Source organism: Notechis scutatus, chromosome 2 (genome assembly GCF_049901735.1).
Source record: "Notechis scutatus isolate UNSWTSFEM ecotype Mainland chromosome 2, rNotScu1.2, whole genome shotgun sequence".
Taxonomy (NCBI): Eukaryota; Metazoa; Chordata; class Lepidosauria; order Squamata; family Elapidae; genus Notechis; species Notechis scutatus.
In genome coordinates, this window is record NC_142010.1 from 126,589,803 (window position 1) to 126,611,425 (window position 21,623).

The 21,623-nt window shown below is 44.3% G+C and overlaps 1 protein-coding gene across 4 annotated transcripts in view; it reads right to left on the reverse strand.

The window, feature by feature from the left end:
• Nucleotides 1-20,778, reverse strand: part of IKZF4 (IKAROS family zinc finger 4) — an 80,390-nt gene extending 59,612 nt beyond the window's left edge. The window contains exon 1 of one of the 4 annotated variants that reach the window (XM_026678738.2): nt 20,424-20,778. The gene's annotated coding sequence lies outside the window, so the exon portion shown is untranslated. The remainder of the gene's footprint in view (nt 1-20,423) is intronic. The other 3 variants (XM_026678737.2, XM_087956115.1, XM_087956116.1) reach the window with 3 other exon arrangements.
• Between the last annotated feature and the right edge of the window lie 845 nt (nt 20,779-21,623).

The window sequence follows — 21,623 nt, forward strand, 5'->3', positions numbered from 1 at the left end:
TTATTGTATTTGAATGACTAAAATCAATCCTATTCAATTGTTTTTTTAAAGCCCCATATGGGCACAGTGCTGGGTTATCTGCAGGACTGCCTCTTCCTGAAGACAAATACCCATACATACAGACTGACTAAGAGGTGGTTTGTTCCAGGTCCATCTCCTAAATACTGTCATCTGGCGAGACCAAGGAAGCAAATTCTTTTCTATAACTGTACGTGTCTTGCAGAACAATCTGCCCTGTGAGAGGGTCTCTATTATTCTTGCCTTCCAGAAAGTTCTTAAGATTTGGCTTTTTCTTTGGGCACTACCTTAGGTAGGAAGGTGAGTCCAACATTTATGGTTAGGATTGTTATGGTGCTTGGAGAATGAAAGAGTTATTTTTGTTTTTTGTATTTTGTTACCTATTTGTTCTACGCTGTCCAGAGTTATTTTTTTTATAACATGGACAGCTACACAAATCTTTTAAATAAATAAATAAACCCTCCCTAAGGCAGGCAGAGAAAGAAAGGAACAATTGCTGTGAGTGAGAATAACAAGCACACCCAAGACATGTAGAAAATATTCTGAACTGACGGGGGAAAAACATTGTGGTCTTTGCAGATGAAACAGCTTCTGATATTCTGGCAAATAAAAAAAAAGAGAGAGAGAGAGATTGAGGAATGGAAAACAGGCTGGTGCACCTCTTGAGTGGAAGCAGCATTGCACTATTAAAAAGTTAAAAAGAAGAGTCATGGTCACATATGAAAAATTAAAATGATTGTCTCCTGATACGTGGAAGGACAAGCAATATCGCAAAGAACATTATATCACCACAGAATCTGAACATCTCAGAAGGAAGCGCAAGACCTTAGGTCAGATATAGCCAGACAATACTTCAAACAGAAGATGTGTGTAGGCAGAGAGAGAATCAAGGACATAGCTCTTGATGGCTGTACTACAGATACTAGAAAATAATAAAACTAACTACTGTAAACTGCAAGACTCAATATTATGTAGCAGGCCTAAAGTTCAACTGCTACATCTCTTTCGCCTACTCCTGCATAATGTCCTATTTGTTCCTTGGCAAAGCAATCAGTTGAAACCTAACCACCGTTACAGTAAAGGAGCATCCTGGTCAGTGGTGGGATTCAAATAATTGAACAACCAGTTCTCTGCCCTAATGATCAGCTGGGTGGGTGTGGCCAGGGGGGCGTGACAGCACTCAGACTCCTGCAGCACTCTGCCAGCCAAAATGTGGCGTGTTGGTTAATTACAAAATATGGGCTTTGCTGTGTGACATCCAGATCGCGTGAGCAAGGGGTGTGAACTGCACAGAAAATACACTTTTGTTTGGTTATGAAGAAATATCGCCAAAGTCAGATGGACACTAAATGTAGACTGACTTTTAGCCATACACCTCCCCAGCAAACAGCAAATTTTGAAGCTCCAGGTAAAGAGGATTCGTTTTAGGATGAGTAACCACAGTTTGCATGTTGGAGGTTCCTATAGGAATGCTGGGAAACTCTGTATTTTAAAGAACATTTGAGGGAGGGGTGCAGAATAGCCCTTCTCTGCCTGAGGCTGTAGAGCCTCGGCATCAATCAAAGCACTGTTTGTGAAGCAACTGATCAACACTGACAGGGTAAGCCACTAGTATATGAAAATAAGAGCAAACTCCACTCCTTTCTAGTACTGATGATGTTACCTAGTTTGGTAATGAAACATCTGCAAGAAAACAATCAAGCTCAGAGAGCACCAAGGAACCCACAGTTCAACCCTGAGCTATAAATATTCTTTTCTATCGATAAACACTTTTTGGTTAGAGGACTCCGAGCCTGTGTTATATGAGATGGTGCCAGTGGCTTTCATTCTAAATTTTGATATGATTTCTGTAAATAAGAAATGTAGAATTATAATGGCTGAATATTTAATCCTTCATACATCAAACAAATACAAAGCTAAGGGATAAACAAATAAAAACAGATTTGAAAAAAGAAAAGGCTCAGGAAAGAAAAAGAGTGAAAGTGTAAGAAAGAAAGAAAGGAAAAGAAGGAAAACTGAAAAAGAATGACTTCCAACTTCCATTGATACAGATATAAGTTTAAAAAAATCAAACTAAGATTAATATTTGTCTACATTATTTCCATAATCCCCTAGATCAACTTTTAATTTCAGTTTCTCACAAAAAGTCCAGTAATGGTTCATATTGCTTTAATCTCTATTTGTTAATGAGACCATAACTGATTTATTTAATTGCACCAAGCTCTTAAATAAAAAAGGAACGGAAAATCCTAAATTCTAGTGTAGACCCATGCTTCTCAACTCACCCCACAATAATGATCATGCAAACTCCCCATTCCCAACTCACCCTAGAGCAGGGGTTTGGGGCCTGGAAGGCCTCCTGCACCACCCTGGAAGCCAAAACAGAGTGCGGGGGGCTACACATCGCCCTCTCATGCCCCATTTTTGGCCTGGAAGGCTGCCTGTACCACCCTGGAAGCCAAAATGGGGTGCGCAGGGGGAATCCTGGGAGGGGCGGGGTGGGAGGGGCCAGCCAGAGGTGGGATTGGGCATTGGTGCTTACCTGACACGCCCATTCTCGTCGAGCTGCGTAGAGCATCCAGAGAGTGGGAGGTGCTCCAGTCTTCACTCTTACAGGCTGAGCTATAATTGAGGAACGCTCCACCTCCTCCACATGACTCCACCGTAGCGTTCCCCAGTTTTACGAAGACGAGAAGACAACAACAATCCTCTCATCCTAACTATTATACATTTGTCAACTGTAAACTGATTGATTCATTGGCCGAAACAGGATTCCCCCACCAGACGGACCAATTAGGGTGGGGCTGGATGCTCTACGCAGCTCGACGAGAACGGGCGTGTCAGGTAAGCACCAACGCCCATTCTCCGTAGAGCTGCTGCGAGCATCCAGAGAGTGGGACATACCAAAGCATGGCCTGTCCTACGGGAGGGACTCTGTCTGGTCCGGAATCTCCTCTGGTTCTCTCGCCACTTGTTGAAGGACCCGTCTGCCAAAGGACGCTTCTGCTGAAGCATAAACATTGATCTTATAGTGGCATATAAAGGGAGATGGAGACGCCCAGGTGGCCGCTCGACAGATGTCATGAATCGATGCCTGAGTAGCCCAGGCTGCCGAGGTAGCTGCACTCGTTGTAGAGTGAGCGGTTAACCCTTTAGGAACAGGAAGAGCCTGGGATAAATAGACCTTGGATATGGTAGCTCTGATCCAACGGCCAACAGTACACGGGGATACTTTGCAGCCCATCGTCTTTGGTTGAAATGACAGGAACAATGACTCTGATTTCCTGATAGAATGAGTGCGATGGATGTAAATACGAAGTGCCCGTCGGACATCGAGAGAATGCCACTGCCTTTCCCTTTCTCGAGAAGGTCTGGGGCAAAAATTAGGAAGAACCAGTTCCTGTGATCTGTGAAAGGCCGAGTTGATCTTAGGCAGGAATGACGGGTCTGGTCGCAGAACCACTCGATCAGTGTGGAAAACACATAAATCCTTTCTAACGGACAGAGCTGCTATTTCAGATATCAGTCGAGCAGACGTGATTGCTACCAGAAACACCACTTTGAACGTGAGAAACTGAAGTGACGCCTCCCTGAGCGGCTCAAAGGGAGGTCTAGTCAACGCCACAAGAACCTTATTAAGGTCCCAAGTCGGGTATCTGTGAACTACTGGCGGGTGCAAATTGGTGGCCCCTCTAAGGAATGAGCGAATGCGAGGGTGGTGTGAAAGCGAGTCAGAGGAGCTACCAGAGACAACGGTTGCTAAGGCCGCCACTTGCCTTCTCAAGGTGTTGGGGAGAGACCCCTGTCCAACCCATCTTGAAGGAAGACCAGAATTTGTGCAATTGATGGGAAGAGCGGATTGATGAGCGACTTGTGGCACCATTTACAAAAAAGGTTCCAGGTTGCGTTATATATGCGAGTGGTCGAAGGCCGTCTCGCTGCCAGAATGGTATTGATGACCTGCATAGACAGAACTTCGTTTCTTAGACGCTCCCGCTCAACCTCCAAACGGCTAACTGAAGCCACTCCGGATCCGGGTGCTGAAGAGGTCCCTGGGACAGCGAGACCTTGTCTGACGAATCCTCCAAGGAGGGACCACTGACAGGTTACGAAGATCCACAAACCACGGTCTCCTGGGCCAATATGGAGCCACCAGGAGAACTTCCGCCCTCTCGAGGATAAATTTTTGGATCACCTTGGGGATCAACGGAAGGGGGGGAAATGCGTAAAGGAGCCCTGGGGGCCAGTGGCAACGTAGGGCGTCGTGGTTCTCTGCCCTGTTGGTGGGGTATCGAGAGAAGAATCTCGGTGTTTGGGCGTTGTGCGGCGACGCAAAAAGGTCCACCAGTGGCAGACCGAACATTGCTGAGGCCTCCTTGAACAGAGAGGGGTGCAGGCGCCATTCTGACTGGTCTGGGGTGGCCCTGCTCAACCAGCCTGCCTGGACGTTTGAGACCCCCGAGATGTGTTCTGCCCTGATAGATAAGAGGTTGGCCTCTGCCCAACGACAGAGCTGCTCGGCCTCCTTCATGAGGCGGACGGAATGAGTGCCCCCTTGACGGTTGATGTGAGCCTTGGTCGTAGTGTTGTCCGTCAGGACCAGAACATGGCGCCCTCGCACCTGAGGGAGGAAGGAGCGTAAGGCCAGGTATACTGCGTGGAGCTCCAGCCAGTTGATGCTGCAGTGACGCTCGGTTGCTGACCAAGTTCCCTGTGCTGAAAGTGACTGAGTGTGGGCCCCCCATCAGGATAGGCTGGCGTCTGTCGTGAGGGTGACCCTTTGGGGCTCCTTGAAAAGATGTCCCTTGTTGGTAGCGGGTCTGGTCCACCAGAGGAGGGAGGCGAGGACCTTTGGAGGAACCTTCACTACGGTTCTTGAATTGCTCCTTCCGGAACGCTGATAAGGTAGCAGGAACCACTGCAGCGATCTGGAGTGTAGCCGAGCCCAGGGAACAATGGATATGCATGATATCAATTTGCCAAGTAATTTAGATAAACCCAGTAATGAAGCTTTCCTTGCCCGTCTAATAACCCTGATCGATTTCTGGATGCTGCCAAACCTTTCGGAGGAAAGGAAGACCTTCTCCTCAACTGAGTCAATTACTGCCCCTAAATGAGCTATTTGGGTGGAGGGGGTAAGCTGACTCTTTTCCCAGTTAACGAGCAGACCATGGGCCTGAAGCACCAAGAGGGTAACCTTTGTGTCCTCCTCAGATTGGCGCTGGGTGGGGGAGAGGATGAGGATATCATCCAGATAGCAGTGAATGTGGATGGGGAAATGTCTGAGGTGGGCCGCCAGAGCTGCCAGCACCTTAGTAAAGGTCCTCGGAGCCGAGGCTAGACCAAAGGGAAGGGCCACATACTGAAAATGCTGGCCGTTGTAGCAAAACCTCAGGTATCTAAAAAATGAAGGATGAATGGGAATGTGAAGGTATGCCTCTGAAAGGTCAATGGAAGTGAGCCAGTCTTCTTTCCTGGTACCCTGCAAGATGGACTGAAGTGTATGCATTTTGAATTTCTGATGGACAAGGAAATGGTTGAGTCTCTTTAAGTCTAGAATGGGCCTCCAACCTCCGGAGTGTTTAGGGACTAGAAAGAGGTGGGAGTAGAACCCTTGTCCTCGCTGTAAGGATGGCACTGGCTGTATAGCCCTGATGTCAGAGAGGTGTTTGATAGCAGCTTCTACGAGAGTACGTTTGGAGCGGTCTCTGGATAGGGGAGAAACCATGAAATGATCTGGAGGGGGAGAACAAAATTGAAGGGAAAGGCCAAATTTGACAGTGTCCCTAACCCATGAATCAGAAGTGGATGATGCCCATTGGTCGGCAAAGTATTTTAGCCGACCACCAATGGGGTAAGCAACTGAAGGCCTATCTGGGGCGCCGAGAAGCCTTGCTCCCTGCTCCCCGGAAGGGTCTCCTGTAGCCGGCCCCCCTCCTGTTCCTGTCCCCCGAGTCGCCCCGGTCCTGATAAACCGGCCGAAATGGCGGGGACCTCTGAAATCTGGGGGTAAAGGGTGTCTGAAAGGAGGTCCGAAAGGATCCCCTACGAAAAGGCTGGGAGGATCTGGACTCTTGCCTACGAAAAAGAGATGGGAGGAATTTCTTTTTATTCCGACTCTCCATCAACAATGGTTCCAGGGCCGGGCCAAATAATTTTCCTCCCGATATGGGGGCGGAGGCCAACTAAGTTTTATTTTTAATGTCGGCCTGCCAATGTTTAAGCCAAAGCAGGCGCCGGGCTGTCACGTGCGAGGAGATAGCCCGAGAGGAAAATTTCACAGAATGAAAGGTGGCGTCGGCCGCAAATTCCGCAGCGGCAGTTAACTTGGCAATGTCCTGATGGGCCCTAGTGTTAGATGGGGGGACATGCTGTTTCAACTGTCGAAGCCATCTGATGGACGATCGGGTGAAAAATGACGCAGCCGTGGCAGATCGAATGGCCCAGGCATCAGCTTGGTGCGCCCGTCGTAGCGCCATCTCGGCCCGCTTGTCCTCTGGCTTCAGCGCTTCCAGAGCATCAGTGGGATTAGAGGATGATGCGAGGCGTACTATGGGGTCATCCACCTCGGGCGTATCTAGCATGGCAGCGAATTCCGTATCGAGGTTAAAAAACCTCTTGTCTTGGCTGGAAGGAGCGGGAGGGGGCCCTGATGAGGCCAACTGTCTCGCTACTAAGCCGGAGAAAATTGGTGGTGTAGGAATGACCTCGGTCTCAACGACTGGCTGCCTGAAAATAGAATCCTCTGGGTCCCCAGAGGATGCTGGAGGGGGTTCAGAATGTGGCTGAGAAATCAGCCCCGATATATTCTTTGCTTTAAATAGCAAAGACTTGAACAGGCCTACAAAGGTGGGTTGGTCGGGAGATATGCCCTCGTCCTCGGACATCTCTCCTTCCATTGGGTCTACCTCGGAAAGGGCTTCAGAGTAGTGAAGAGACTCTCTCTCTAACCCTTCCTCGTCCCTGAAGGGTTCAAAGCCCACCTCCTCTTCCTCCTCCTCTTCCTCCCCTTCTGGATAGGGGAGCTCCCTTTGGGAAGGTACCTGACCATGGTGAGGTTCCGGCCTGGGGAGGGATCTTCCGGAGATGGATTCGACTTCAGGTGTCCTTGTTTGAGAACCTGGTCTGGAGAGCTGTTGGATACCTTCCGCAATCCCTTGGCGGATGGCCAGCTGCATCCATTCTCTGACACTTTCTGGGATGATGTCTGTAGATGGGCCCTCTGGGCGTAAATCTGCAGCGGTCGGTGTGAATGTCGCTTCAGGTCGGGTGGCTTGGAGGCTCCGGGCGGGTGAACTGCGCCTGGAAAGAGAAGGTTGTTCTGGCAAAGGAAGAGGTTGAGTAGAAGTAGAGGGGTGGGGCTGGTGTTACAGACTGAGAGTCCCTAGAGCGTTTGTCAAACTCCCTCTCCAAAGCCTTGTGTCGCCTTAGGGCATCCCTTTGAGAGGCTTTGGATGAGTCTTCGGTCCGCTTGCGCAGATGGTGCGTCTTTGACTTAGCCTTCAAGGAAGGACCTCTGGGATTGTCTTCTGCCATAATAAAGCTTGTATAGGACAATATTATATACAAGGCGGTTGGCACGCCTAGGAGTTCGGCCTAAATGTGGGCCGGATATCCTATCGTTGGGCCGCGTCCCCCTTTTGGTAAAAAAAAAATTTTTTTTGGTTGTATCGTAATATATATGACTAATTGGAATTATTTTGTTTTGTTTTATTTTACTATATATATATTTTTTTAAACAAAAAGCCAAAAAGGGGCCTAACTGAACTGCAGAGTAATAAAAAGAAATATGCAAAAGCCAATAGATCGAATGAACGCTGAGGCCAGATAACAACAACAAAAAAACAGAAAAAGGAAAAAAACGGAAAAATTAGGGGGGGAAAATGGGAAAAGTAGGAAATATATATATATATGGAAAATATATATATATATTGGCCTCGTGAGACAGCCTCCCAAGCAAAATGGGAAGTAGGTGCCTCTCCTTTGCCTCTGAGTGAGCTGCGGTAACCAACCAACAGATAATAAACAGGGCAACAGGGCACGGAGCCACAGTACCCCTTCAACAATGAAAAACTCCAAACAGGCCTGTCGGTCCTGTTATAAGCCTCCCGAATCGTCACAGCAAAAACTGAAGGTAAAACAAAATGGCGGCCGTCCACGAGGCGCAACCAAAATGACCGCCGGAACCAGCGCGAGACTCAGAGGAGAAGGAAAGCCCCTCAACAACAACAAAAGCTGCCGAAACGCAGGCAGAACGAGGGGCCGAAGAGAGGAGAGCTCGCCCTCTCTCTATTGCATTCGTGGAGGGAAGGCACAACGGAAGCGCTATCCAGCGCGCAAGTACAAGCCGCTGCTAGAGCAGAACAGCTTAAAAAGCGGCAGGCAGCAGAGTGGGGGGGGGAAAGGCTCTAAACCCCCCAATCTCCCCCCTGAGGGGCGAAAACAAACGTCCCCCTTTGCTATTCCAAGACCAGCCAAATGCACAGGGACCAAGGAAATAAGGAAAGATCAAACCTGATGTGTTATCGATAAAGAATCCTAATTCGGCCAAGGAGAAAACTGCTAGAGCTGCCTGTCTCTGCGAGGCTGAGCTAAAACTGGGGAACGCTACGGTGGAGTCACGTGGAGGAGGTGGAGCTTTCCTCAATTATAGCTCAGCCTGTAAGAGTGAAGACTGGAGCACCTCCCACTCTCTGGATGCTCGCAGCAGCTCTATGGAGAATAGCTGGTTCTCCAAACTGGGCAAAAAGTTAACCGGTTTTCCCGAAACGGTGCAAACTGGCTGAATCCCACCTCTGATCCTGGTCTAATACTTTGAGAATATGGGAGGGGACCTTAACGGAAATAGCAAAAAACTGTTACCTAGACAAAGTGGGCTGAAATGTTCTGTAAATCCTGGCAACAAGATAATCTTTGGAAGCAGCTGAAATCAATAGTGTCCTGATTCACAAAGGAGGGGAGGTAAAGCACAATTAGGCTTGCGAGATTCTGCTCATGTAGCCTATGTCAAGAAAACATAGTTCTAGTCTTCCCATAGAATTGATTCTCTAATGTGGGCTACATGGAAACGCTCACACAAGTTTTCTGGGAATTCAAGTCATATGTATAACCATTCTAGAGGAGGAGGAGAAATAAAAAGGGAAAGAATACAGGCAGCCCTTGTTTAACACCACTAACTGCGTCTGGAAACTCCACTGTTAAGCGACACGGTCATCCATCAAAAAAGCGCATGGCTATGCTATTCAGCAATAGCAGTTCCAGCAGCCCGTTGCTGTTATTAAACAAGGCCACGTAGGTCAATAAGTGAGGATTTCCCATGACCATGACTGTCTGCTGGTTTCCCCACTGACTTTGCTTGTGGGTAGCCGACAAGGTTGCAAATCATAACCACATGACTGCGATGATACTGTGGCAGTCATAAGTAGAAAACATGGTCCACTCAAAGCTGCCATTCATTCAACACTGTCTTAAGTCTGGTCACTGAATGTGTGGTTGTTAAATAAAGGCCACCTGTCCTGCATATTAATGACTACCAAAGCAAATAGTGTTGATGGGAGAGATTTGGTTTCCAAGCCCGTCATCTGAATTATCTAGCAAAAATATTTTACCAACACATGGTAAGCTTGATTATGAGAATCTTAATTAATACTTGTGGAGACAGAAACAAGAATCTTGAAGTCCAAACTTCAAATAAGGACTTGTGCCCTCTGGAAGGTAGGAATGTTGTTGAAATGGGGCCTCTTAATTTTCTTCATGGCCTAGGAAGGCACTTGATAATGATATAAAACACAGGTGCCAAACTCAAGGCCCGTGGGCCGGATCCGTCCCGCAGGGTGCTTAGATCTGGCCCATGGTGACTCTGCCAGCGAAAACGGAACTCGGGAGGGCCATGCGCAGCGCCCCCGACACAAGTGATGTCAAGCTGGCCATGCCCCTGGCCACACACCCCAGCCGCCTGAGGTGAAACACAACCCTGATGTGGCCCTCAATTAAATTGAATTTGACACCCCTGATATAGTATAATGGTCAATACCATACTAAGGAAGGGCACAGATTTGCAACAATACAAGAAGTGTTCCACAAAAAATAGCAGCAAGTTAAATCCAGCTTGTTCACTACATCGAGGAAGTCCAATCCAAGTTTTGACTCACTCCTGAGACTACACCTTAGCAATTGCAACACACGTTCATAATCAGCTTCTCTAATCTTACATCACATGGATATCTAGCCCCAAAATATAATATGGTAGTCAGTCCTCAAACAGAGCGTTGTTTCTTTCAATTCAAAGGGCTGGGCCAAACAAACTTTATTTAACTATAATTCAATTTTCCCAACACCGACCCCTCATTAGGTTTCCAAAAGGGTCCTAGTTCTTGCTGGTGATGCCTTGTGGCGTTTTAGCACACTTTCTGTTAACTCCACACAAATCTTTTAAGACATCCTGTTATTGCAGCTCTTCACAGCAAGATATGAAGTGGTGTGCTTTTGGTTCAGCCATAAAGAATTACTATAGGTACTGGAGAATATAATGAACCAATGGATTACAAAAGTAGCAAGAGAGGAACCAAAAAGGCTGACAATTGTGCGTTTGGAAAGAGAAGTAGATAAACTTTTTTCCAAACTTCTATCATATGCTGCTGTTACTGAGATACAAAGGCAAGGAAAAGAAGGAATTAAGTGTCCAATTCTCATTAAAAGCAATTGCATGTTTTTTTAAAAAAAAAGGATTTCAAAAACTGCAGAACAGGGAAAAAACACAGACTTGGTAGCAGCCTGGGAACTGGAGACAATAATTAACACCTTGAAGCTTATTGAGTTATGGGAAAACTTAGTCAGATCTAGGAAGATTCTACTGGTTTTTCCCCAACCATCATTTCCATTAGCAGAAGCCTAATTTCCTCTATGAATATCGGTTTTCCACTCCTGTTGCAAAGAGAGGTTAGTCAGATGAACCAACTATTCAGAGGAAGGGGAAATCTGGATCAGTAGAAATATTTCTAGCTGAAAAATATCCCTTTTTATTTGTAAATTAACAAAAAGCTAATGTAAATAAATATTCAGCGCCAAATAAAATGTTTTCTCAACCTTTAACAAGTGTTGATTCTCTTCACCCTGAACTTGTAACTGTGGCACAGAGAATCTTAGTGAAAAGAAGAGAAAGAAATCAGGAAGGAGAAGGAGGAGACGCATCCAATTACGACCAGTGCTGCACCTGTATGCATGGAAACAAGATTAAAATACTTTAATCAGAGTTCTGAATTGTTTTTCCATGTTTCCAAGTTCCCAGGGTTTTTCCAACTCTTGTTCCATGGAAGAATAGCAGCACTGGCAATAGCACTTAGATTTATATGCTTCTTCACAGCCCTTTCTAAGAGGCCTCTCTAAGAGCTTTACAGGGTCAGCTTATTGCCCCCAACAATCTCATTTTTACCACCTCAGAAGGAGGGAAGGCTGAGTCAACCTTGAGCCAGTCAGGATCGAACTGCTGGTAGTTGGCAGAATTAGCCTGCAATACCTCATTCTAACTAATGCACCGTCAACAGCTCATACTGCATGACCATGAATCATCCTACATGACCGCAAATGTAGATAAGTTTTTTCTCTGCCTCCCATCACTAATACAGATAGTCCTCAACTTATGACTACAATTGAGCCCAACATCTCTGTTGCTGAGTTGTTGTTAAGTGAGTTTTGCCAGGACTGTGGTGGCTGAAATTGTTAGGATGCTGGGTTGGAGGTTAGCAAGCCTGCATTTGTGACCCGAGTGCTGCTGTGTGGCGGAATGAGCTCACATCATTTGCTCCAGCTCCTGGACCTTGACGGAGATATGAAAGGAGCCCCCACCGGCATTTCCCAGGCAATGGCGATGTCACCAGCTAATCCTTTCAACACGGAAGCATCTTAAACTGTGCCTCTGACACAAAGGTGAGTTTTGCCCCATTTTACAACTTTTCTTGCCATAGTTGTTAAGTGAATCACTGCAGTTGCTAAGTTAGTAACACAGTAATTAAGCCAATCTGGCTTCCCCATTGACTTTGCTTGTCAGAAGGTTGCAAAAGGGGATCACATGACCCTGGGACACTGCAGCTGTCATAAATATGAACCAGTCGCCAAGTGTCTGAATTTTGGTCATGTGACTATGGGAATGCTTGCAACAGTTGTAAGTGTGAAAGATGGTCATAAGTCATTTTTTTTCAATGCCATAGTAACTTCAAATGGTAACTAAATGAACTGTTGTAAGTCAAGGACTACCTGTATTCTGAAAAATCTCAAACTTCAGGTTTCAGTTAAACAGCTGTTTCTAATTCTGCGCTTAAAAACTCAGTAGCAGCAATATCTACTCCTCTTAACACATTTTATCATTTCCAACGAGTGAATCATTACTGAATATTTAGCTAACCACATGGACACTAACATGGTTAATGGCGATTTAGTGGTAGTAATCTTTATCAAAAGCTTTCTTATATAGAAGTCCAGCTTTGTTAACTAATTAAAAATTACATGCATATTAATTATATACTTCAAAGGCATTATATGCTGTTGTAACCCATACCTATGATATGCTCATTTGTAAGAATAATCTTAGAGTTCTTCAAAATTCAAGCATTTAATATTAAAAAGAAACCTTTCTATTTAGCACTTATGCTTATTTCAAAGAGACCTCTCAATATCTCCCTTAGGTCTGCCTTGTAGGTTCATACACTAAAAAGGTATTCTCTGAAGAAAAATACACAGAAATTCTTCAAACCACTTGCATGAAATACGTTTATTCCTAAAGGATTAAGCACCAATGTTAAGAATGTCTCAGTCTTCTGTAAGAAGTTAAAAACTTATGGGGAATAAAGTCAGTAGTAATGATTTAGAAATGATTTATTGACCACTGTCAAAGTAATGCCAGCATTATTTTAACATTCATGCAGGTATTTCCATATCAAACGCACACTTCATCTTTTCTTGCCAGTTCCCCATCAACTTGTGGTTGAATATTCTGCAGAGCAAGACCCAATTCCCAGGAAGAGAGTTTTTTTTTAAAAGGCGGATAGTTCACCTTCCCAGTTCCCCATGCTATTTTCATCTTCCCAGGAAACCCACACCAGCTAAATTCTGTGTCATGAAAATAGGGCCAAGCCAAAACAAAGAAAAAATTTGCTGGAGGCCAAGGAACATTGCAAGTACTTGGGAAAGGAAAGAGTCCTCTTCACAAAAGTATTATGCCTTAGGGCAGTGATCCCCAACCTTTTTTACGCCGCGGCCCGGTATCCCCAACCTTTTTTATGGCATGGCCCGGTACCGACATCAGCTGGGCGCCGCCATCTTGTTTTGATGAAAAAGTGCTTCCGGTGAGCTTTCTACCCGGAATAGCTCACTGGAAGCACTTTTTCATCAAAACAAGATGGCGGCGCCCAGCAAGCCAGCGGCCCGGTAGGACTTGTTCCACGGACCGGTACCGGTCCCTGGACCGGTGGTTGGGGACCCCTGCCTTAGGGTATATAACAAAGGGAATTCAGCAAGAAGTCACTGCATTATGTCTACATCATAACACATCTGATCAATTATTGGCTTATTTCTATGAGAATTCCAAGGCAATTATGTATAGGACAGGCATGGAAAAAATACAGCTTAGCAATCCTGTGAGGGTGAATGTTTTGTAGAATTTTCTTATGTAGAAAACAGAAAAGACAGCTCTCTAAGGCAGGCAGGTCAATGGCTAACAGGATTTTGTAAACGTGGAGGGAGCTCTACTGGTTTACACATACTAGGTCTAAGGCATCTTGTGATGACATCTAAGATTTGAAGCTTTCATGGACTGGAAAAATGGGCAATACTAAGTAAACAATTCTGAGTATTCACTGATTCTTGGAAAAAACTGGACACTGCGGAGTGGTTGACCATTTTGTTTTCTTTTGTTCAAGACTCCAAGCACTAAAGGGAAGTGGCAGTAAGGGTGTAGAATATGCTCTATCTCTTAATTTATCCATTTTGTTTCTTATTAAGTACTTTTCCAATAACTGCCCCGACACATTTTGGTGGCAATCTGGGGAAGATGGGGACTGTTGGCTGACCATGGTCAGATGGTAGGAAATCTCTGCTCGGAGTTTTGTTTGCAACAAGCATTCTTGTCCTATTTCTTTATCATTGTGACTGTGAGAAAGCAAGCAACAGAAAAATCAAACAGCATTATGTGGAATTCTCAAGGTTCTGCAAAAGTTTGACATATCACAAGCAGAAACTGTTAGATGAAAGCATCAATATTCCAAAGCAGGCCTTCCTGTTCCAGGATATTTTATTCCCTCTCATCTGTGAAGTATATTGTCACTAGAAGATAGCATTCCATGGTCACTTAACAGACTCAAGTGCTCACTTTGTTATTTTCTGGGAAATTGGTGCCCTTTCTCTCTCCTCTTTTTTGGTTTCTGTAAACCTTGGCTCTTTCCTGGATTTGCTGATAGCTCCTCTTTTTCATAACTTTGTTTTGGCTACAGAATAATCATGACAACAGGGCTGCTACTGACAAGACTATCATAGATAAAACACACAAAAACTGTCATTCTTTGCATGAGTCCAGATTCTAGTAAGATCTCAGACACTCAGATTTGTAGCTGGTACCTATAACTTTCTCTCTGGGTCTTTGACATGGCTTCATCCTACATCATCCTATGTCCCAAACAGTGTACAAAAATTAAAACTGAAACATTTACTGAATAACAATTACGATAAAAATGTTTATAGACCAATCCCATATATATTGTAGATCACTCAGTATCAAGTTCCACTTAATTCAAGGCATTTATTACCAGATAAATGGGTAGACGTGTACAAGCAAAGTAGCCTAAGAAGCTGACTCAAATAATCAAGCACTAGAATAGCACCCGTAGAACTACTTTCAAAGAATGCAAATGGCAATTGCAATTTTAAAGGGGGTATTTCTTCTTTCCCCTCAAAATTATCATAATGTTAAAATTTCTGTTATGACATTAATAGATCATCTGAAAATAAAAGCGTGCTTTTTGCTTTATAATTGTTCTAGCGCTGCAATATGAAAATGAATGTGAATTAAATCAACTAAAATCTGTGAATAATTGGGTGGCATCACTAGCATCGGCTTGCTGCATAACAAATATATTAGGAACACCAGGATAATAATAGAGATCAGGATAAATTATATTTATATACCAGGATTTACAAAATGATTATAAGTTGCAAGCTGCTCAGTTTCAGAAAGCTGAGCTCAAATTAGGTGGCACACAGACCATATAATGGAAAAAGGCCACCTGGAAAAAGGCCACCGCTACAATACTACCTCAGTATCACACTGCATAACAAATTTATTAAATAAACAATAAAGGTAATAAATTAGGGCAATTTTTTACCAGTGCTTTCTTATGTCCTTTTGTCCACCACTCTTGTATACATACTTTTGGGTGTAATCTGCTTATTGGTAGTTGACAACACAGGAACATATACCATATTTTTCAGAGTATAAGACGCTCTAAAGTATAAGACGCACCTAGCTTTTGGGGAGGAAAACAAGAAAAAAAATCTGCCTCTGCCTCCCAACAATTTGCCTCCTTGCAGCAAACAGCAAAGAGCTTGGTCAGCTTTAGCACAGCTTCGCGCACCCCATTTTCAGCCTCCATATCCAGTTTGGGCGGGGCTAATTTGATTTTATGCCTAGAAAACATGCTGGGTCTTCCTATTGGTGGAGGCCGTATTGTTGGAGAAATACGGTATCACACTGCATAACAAATTTATTAAATAAACAATAAAGGTAATAAATTAGGGCAATTTTTTACCAGTGCTTTCTTATGTCCTTTTGTCCATCACTCTTGTATACTTTTGGGTGTAATCTGCTTATTGGTAGTTGACAACACAGGAACATATACCATATTTTTCAGAGTATAAGACGCTCTAAAGTATAAGACGCACCTAGCTTTTGGGGAGGAAAACAAGAAAAAAAATCTGCCTCTGCCTCCCAACAATTTGCCTCCTTGCAGCAAACAGCAAAGAGCTTGGTCAGCTTTAGCACAGCTTCCGCGCACCCCATTTTCAGCCTCCATATCCAGTTTTCGGCCTCCGCACGCCCCATTTTCAGCCTTCACATCCCATTTTCAGCTTCTGCACACCCTGTTTTTGGCCTCTGTGCATCCCATTTTTGGCCCGTTCCGGGCAGCGGGGATCAGAACAGGCAGAAAATGGGGCACACAGAGAGCAAAAATGGGATGTGGAGACTGAAAACCGGGCACACAGAGGCCGAAAACAGGAGGTGCAGGCTGAAAATGGGGCACACGGAGCTGGCAATAGGCGATGGCAATCCCTGAAGCCTGAAACAGCTGATCATCAGGAGGCCAATCCAACCGACAATCAGCTGTTTGTGCTATTCAGGCTGTGCTATAGCTGACCAGGCTCTTCGCTGTTTGCTGCAAGGAGGCAAATTGCTGGGAGGCAGAGGCCGAAGGGTGGGGACGGGTAGGCGGGGCTTCAGCAACATTCACTGTATAAGATGTACAAACATTTCCACCCACTTTTGGGGAAGGAAAAAGTGCATCTTATACTTCAAAAAATACAGTAATTTAATTTGGCAGGCTAAAATTGCATGGGCCATCCAAGTGACTAGGTTAAAAATGCTTTTGTCCAAAGTAAAAAGCTCCTTCCTACAGCCTCAATTCAGCCTCCACAGAAAAATTGGAAGGTTCTACTGTCATACAATCAGTTACAACTTTGCTGAAATAAGATTGAAATATTTTCCCCTCATTCTTCCATGAAAAAAAAAAAAAACAACCGGAAAAGTTTACACCCAAATATAAACATATTCACAAAAAATCACTCCCATTTCATCCTCTTCCTAAGAACAGAACTGAGTTTGAAAAAACAAATTCTGTATGCCGCATACAGGTAGTCCTCGACTTATGAGTTTGTTTAGTGACCGTTCAAAGTTAAAAAAGCATTGAAAAAAGTAACTTTTCACACTTACAACCATTGCAGCATCTCCATGGTCACATGATCAAAATTCAGATGCTTGGCTCATATTTATGACAGTTGCTAGAAAAAAACGGCACCAAGTCTCTCAGAAATATGACATTATAAGAAGTTTCTCCCTAAGTTTTCTAATTGGTTGGGCTGAACCTGAATGGGGCAGATGGCTTGTCTGAATCTCGGACAGTGTGATAAATTTAATCATACTCAATAGGAAAAATAGCCATATATGAGAGAGATTCAATCATTATCTGGTTTATTTCATATTTCCATAAATCCATTATTCATAGCATTGATTTCCTAGTTCACAAAATCTTGGTTAATAAATTTCATATTCCATTTTATTGAAATCAACCCACCATTTCTGAACTTTTCTGTTTTGCTTGCCCTAAAAGATGGTCTGGAATTCTTGAGCCACATTTCATCTATTTTTATAAAGGATGCTCTGGAAAATAGCCTCAATATCCCCCTCAGACATCACTCTTAACCCTTAATAGTCATGTGTCCAGATTTGCAATAATGGGTAGTAGCATAGAACATCTTTAAACAGTCAAAACTTATCTTAGTGTGTTCTACCACACAGAAATAGAAGTGAAATGACCATTTGGTCATTCCATTTTTAAATGCCTTTTGTCCCAAAATTTAAAGGAAAGTAGTAAGATGGCAAAGATAGAAACATTATTTTAGTGAAAAATTTATTACAACGAACCATAGTTACCCATAATATGCATAACCAAGGTCATTAAAATCTAGAGCAACTCACATAATTTAAAGTAATTTTCCAATTACATTGGTACAGCTTCAAAGAAAACTTGGTTCCATACAACATCTTGCTACAGTCATTAGACACTCAGTCTGAGCAAAGTTCCCAAAAAGGATTCTTGGTTGAACTTGAGACTACAAAATAATATTTGGAAAGTGACAATTACTGAAACATGTAGAACCCCATCATTTCTAAACAAAAAAAACCTTGAAATATTAAAGATACACTATTTTTATTTCCACTGCAGCCACTTGCAGGAAGCATTAAATAAAGCACACTACTCATTTATCATGATTACAGATTTTTAACCTGTATGGGATGCAATACAACATCCTGGATTCAGAACTATAAATTAGGTAGTATGTCCATAGTAAAAATCTTTATCTTAAGCTAGTTAGACGGAGTCACATTCTTAGCCATAAAAACTGCAAAACCACCATCATCTACCTTATAGACCTATTAAACACAGTGGACTTTACTTCTTACTAAACTTGTATAAAGTTAGGCTATTAGATCTGAAAAGAGAAAATCCCCCAAGTGATGGGGAAAAATTAATCAGCAACAAGAACCTATTCATTTCATAACATAACTTGATTAATCCATTCATATTAAATCATATTAAACACTAAAACCCTGAAGTCAGCAAGTTGTAGTTTCCCTGAAGACAAAGAAACTATCACTGATTAGAAACTAACATGGTATATCATTAGCATTAGGGATCAAAGAAAACATGAAAACTACCAATTTCGACTAAAATAAATCTCTACCTTCAAACAATCTTAAAACTACCCTAAGATTCATTTGCCTGATAGACTAACATTCTATATAGAGAATGAATGAAGTCTGTTTTATAGGATAACTCAACAACTAGAAAAGAGCATTTTAGACACACAAATCATACTTTTTGAAAGTAGATACTGTCTCACTCTTAACACTGAACATCTGATTTGGTCTCACTAGTTTTCAAAAACTGAACATATTTTCCATAACTTCTATATTGTATAATGTGCAAAAACTCACCCAAAACTTAGGAGTGATCAAATGATTCATCAAGACAATCATAGTAGCAACTTCTCCAACATAGCAGAAGTATTAATCAGAAAGTCCTACGTGAACTTGTCACTTAAGTATACTGTGACAAAAGCTGGCTGGGCATCAGTTGACTGCCACAAAGCAAACCTTTATTAATTAGAGATGACAAAGCATCCAAACCTGAGAGCTATGCTAATTGGAATTTGATACTGGATGCTATAGTGTTGATTTCTACTCACATAAACCATTGGTCCCAGAACAAGGTAGCCTCTACACTTTGACCTTTAACTGGTTTGAATAATAATCATCTCCCAAAAGCATGTCCCAATGTATTAGCAAAGAAGTCCTCAAGTTAAAAAGAGTAGAAAATAGTGAAAATTAACTTTCTACTCATTGCTCAACAGGTTTATTTGTTCAACTGCTTTTTCAGAGATACTGGCATTTGCTGCTATTTATTTTCATCTCTCTCAAACACACATGCCCATACACAAAGAAGAAAAAATGTATCCTCATATTTTAAAGTTGAAAGGCCTTATTTTTTTATAACAAACTTTAATACAGCAAGAAGTGGAACATGCACAAGATTGGAGTTTAGAGTAACTACAAGTAGCTGCTAGCCAAGTTTATCGGCAAGAGGCAGTTTTTCTCCACTAAACACACTAAAACACACAGGCAATCAGGCTTATATGTCAGCTTTAGAGCATTTTAGATTTAATATCAGCTAAATTTATCCCACCATGTCGACAACTAATGCACATAAGAGTTTTCTTCCCCCACCCCACCCCAAAGAAACAAAACCGAGCATTATGCAACAGAAGCACCATTCCAAAATACCGTCCCTTCCAGGCAAAGATGCACCTGAAGATAAATATTACATGGTAACCAATTAATTACAACAACAACAAAGCCAGTACAGTTGGAAACATATTTCTGGCATATGTTTCGCTACGGTGTGTGAAAACCAAATCTCCAAACACGCATAAATACCCTGCGATTTGTAACTTCGATACAAGGCAGTACTCCAAAGTATTGATCACTTAAGAGGACTTCAAAGACTCGCGATTGCTTTGAAAACAGTTCGGGCCAAGAGCAGATTGGAATGACCAGCGCTTCTTCCTTTTGCCTTTCCCAGTCCGTTGAACCGAGCTCACCCCCCCCGCCCCAAACACACACACACTTCAAGAACGGCAACTTCGCCTGCCGCCTCCTCCTCCTCCTCCGCCACCCACGATCAGCTGCACTCCCAACTGCCCCCCAAGACACCCACACAATCCCTCTTTTGTTTTCCTCGCCCAGCAAACCCTTGCTTCCCCCAAGGCGCAGCCCAAGTTTCCTCCGAGCCTTTTCTCCCTACTGGCAAGCAGTTCCTTAGTTACCACCTCTTACAATAGTGACTCCGAATAAGGCAGCCCCACTTTGCCTCGGTCGGCTCCCATCCTCGCCTCCGAGTCCCTCTTTCCAAGCCGCCCCGGAGATCTGCCCCCAACTGTCCCCCACCCACCCCGTCTCCCACTCTACTCCCTCAGCCCCACTTTCCGTCTCCCCACTTTTTCCGGCTGCTTCTCTTACTCGTTGTCCCCCCCGGCCGCCCCCCCCTCCCTCCCTCCCTCCGTACACCGTGCCTCTTCCTCCTCACCTGAATTACGGAGTTCCAAGCCCGGTCGCTTCTCGTTAGGGGAGGGCCCCCGGCCCAGCCGCTGGGGGGTGGGGGTGGGGGGCTCAATGGCTCCGCAACGGCGGCTCCATCAGCAGCGCCTTCACCTGAGGAGGGACCGAGCCCCCCGCCCCCTCCTCGAGCCACTTCCGGTCCCTCTGCTAGGAGACAGGCACGGGAAGAAGAGCGTCGAGAAGCTCGAGTGGTCAGAGATGGGGTGGGGGGAGTGGGAAAGCGCCCAGGGTATTCGTTCCGTCAGGAGATTTGTGGGGGGAGAAGAGGAGGCGAAGAGAAGCGAGCCCGGAGCGCATCGAACGCGCTCCGAGGGATTCGTTCCGTTGTAAGGCGAGTGCGTAGAAGGCCGAGCCGATCGATGGAGCGATGAGAAAGAAGCGTAGTAGCCGGGCGGGGTGAGAAAGAGCCTCGATCCGGAGATTCCTGAATTGCAGGAACCAACCGGAATGCCTAGCGTATCGATTAGCGTGTTAAAAAGGAGCAGCCGGCGTTTGGAATGGTGAGAGGGAAGAGAAGGCGGCGCAGCCGAACTTCGAGAGCATCGAGAAGGGGGCGCTAGTATCGTGAAAGGAAAGCGGCGGGGCGTGTCTGGCAGCCGAGTAAAGTGTGCGGGAGCTTCTTGAACAGCGGCGGTTGCGAGCAAATAGCCCCGGCTTGCTCCTTACTAAAGAGCGTTACGGTTGTCAACCCATCCCGTAACAGGGGGAACGAGGTGGAACGTGGGCCAGTATGGGTTAACTTAAGATTGCTCTGAAGACCTCAGGGTCCCAAGCCTAAACAAAAATAGGAGGCAGGAGTACAAGCATTAGGAATGTCTGAGTTAACCCATACTGGCACACATTGGTGTTCAGTATAATATTGATATCGATTTATTATTGTTTTGCGATTCGATGGCTGATTCCTCAAGCGCAAATGCCGGCGTAAAATCGAAACGCGTGGGTTTCCCCTAAAAAAGAGAAACGCTGTATGCTAATTCAGGATCTGCGTTACTGTTTCCTGTTTTTAAAGTTGTATACAGGCCAGAGTCTTGTAAAGTTCGGGCAGCTTCTATTGTTTGTATATATGCGTAAATTAACAATTAAATGCCGCTTTTTCTTTTGCATCAACGCAGAGTTTATGTTTCTTGACTTACTGTTTTGCTTAGTAGGATATATAGCGGGTGAATTT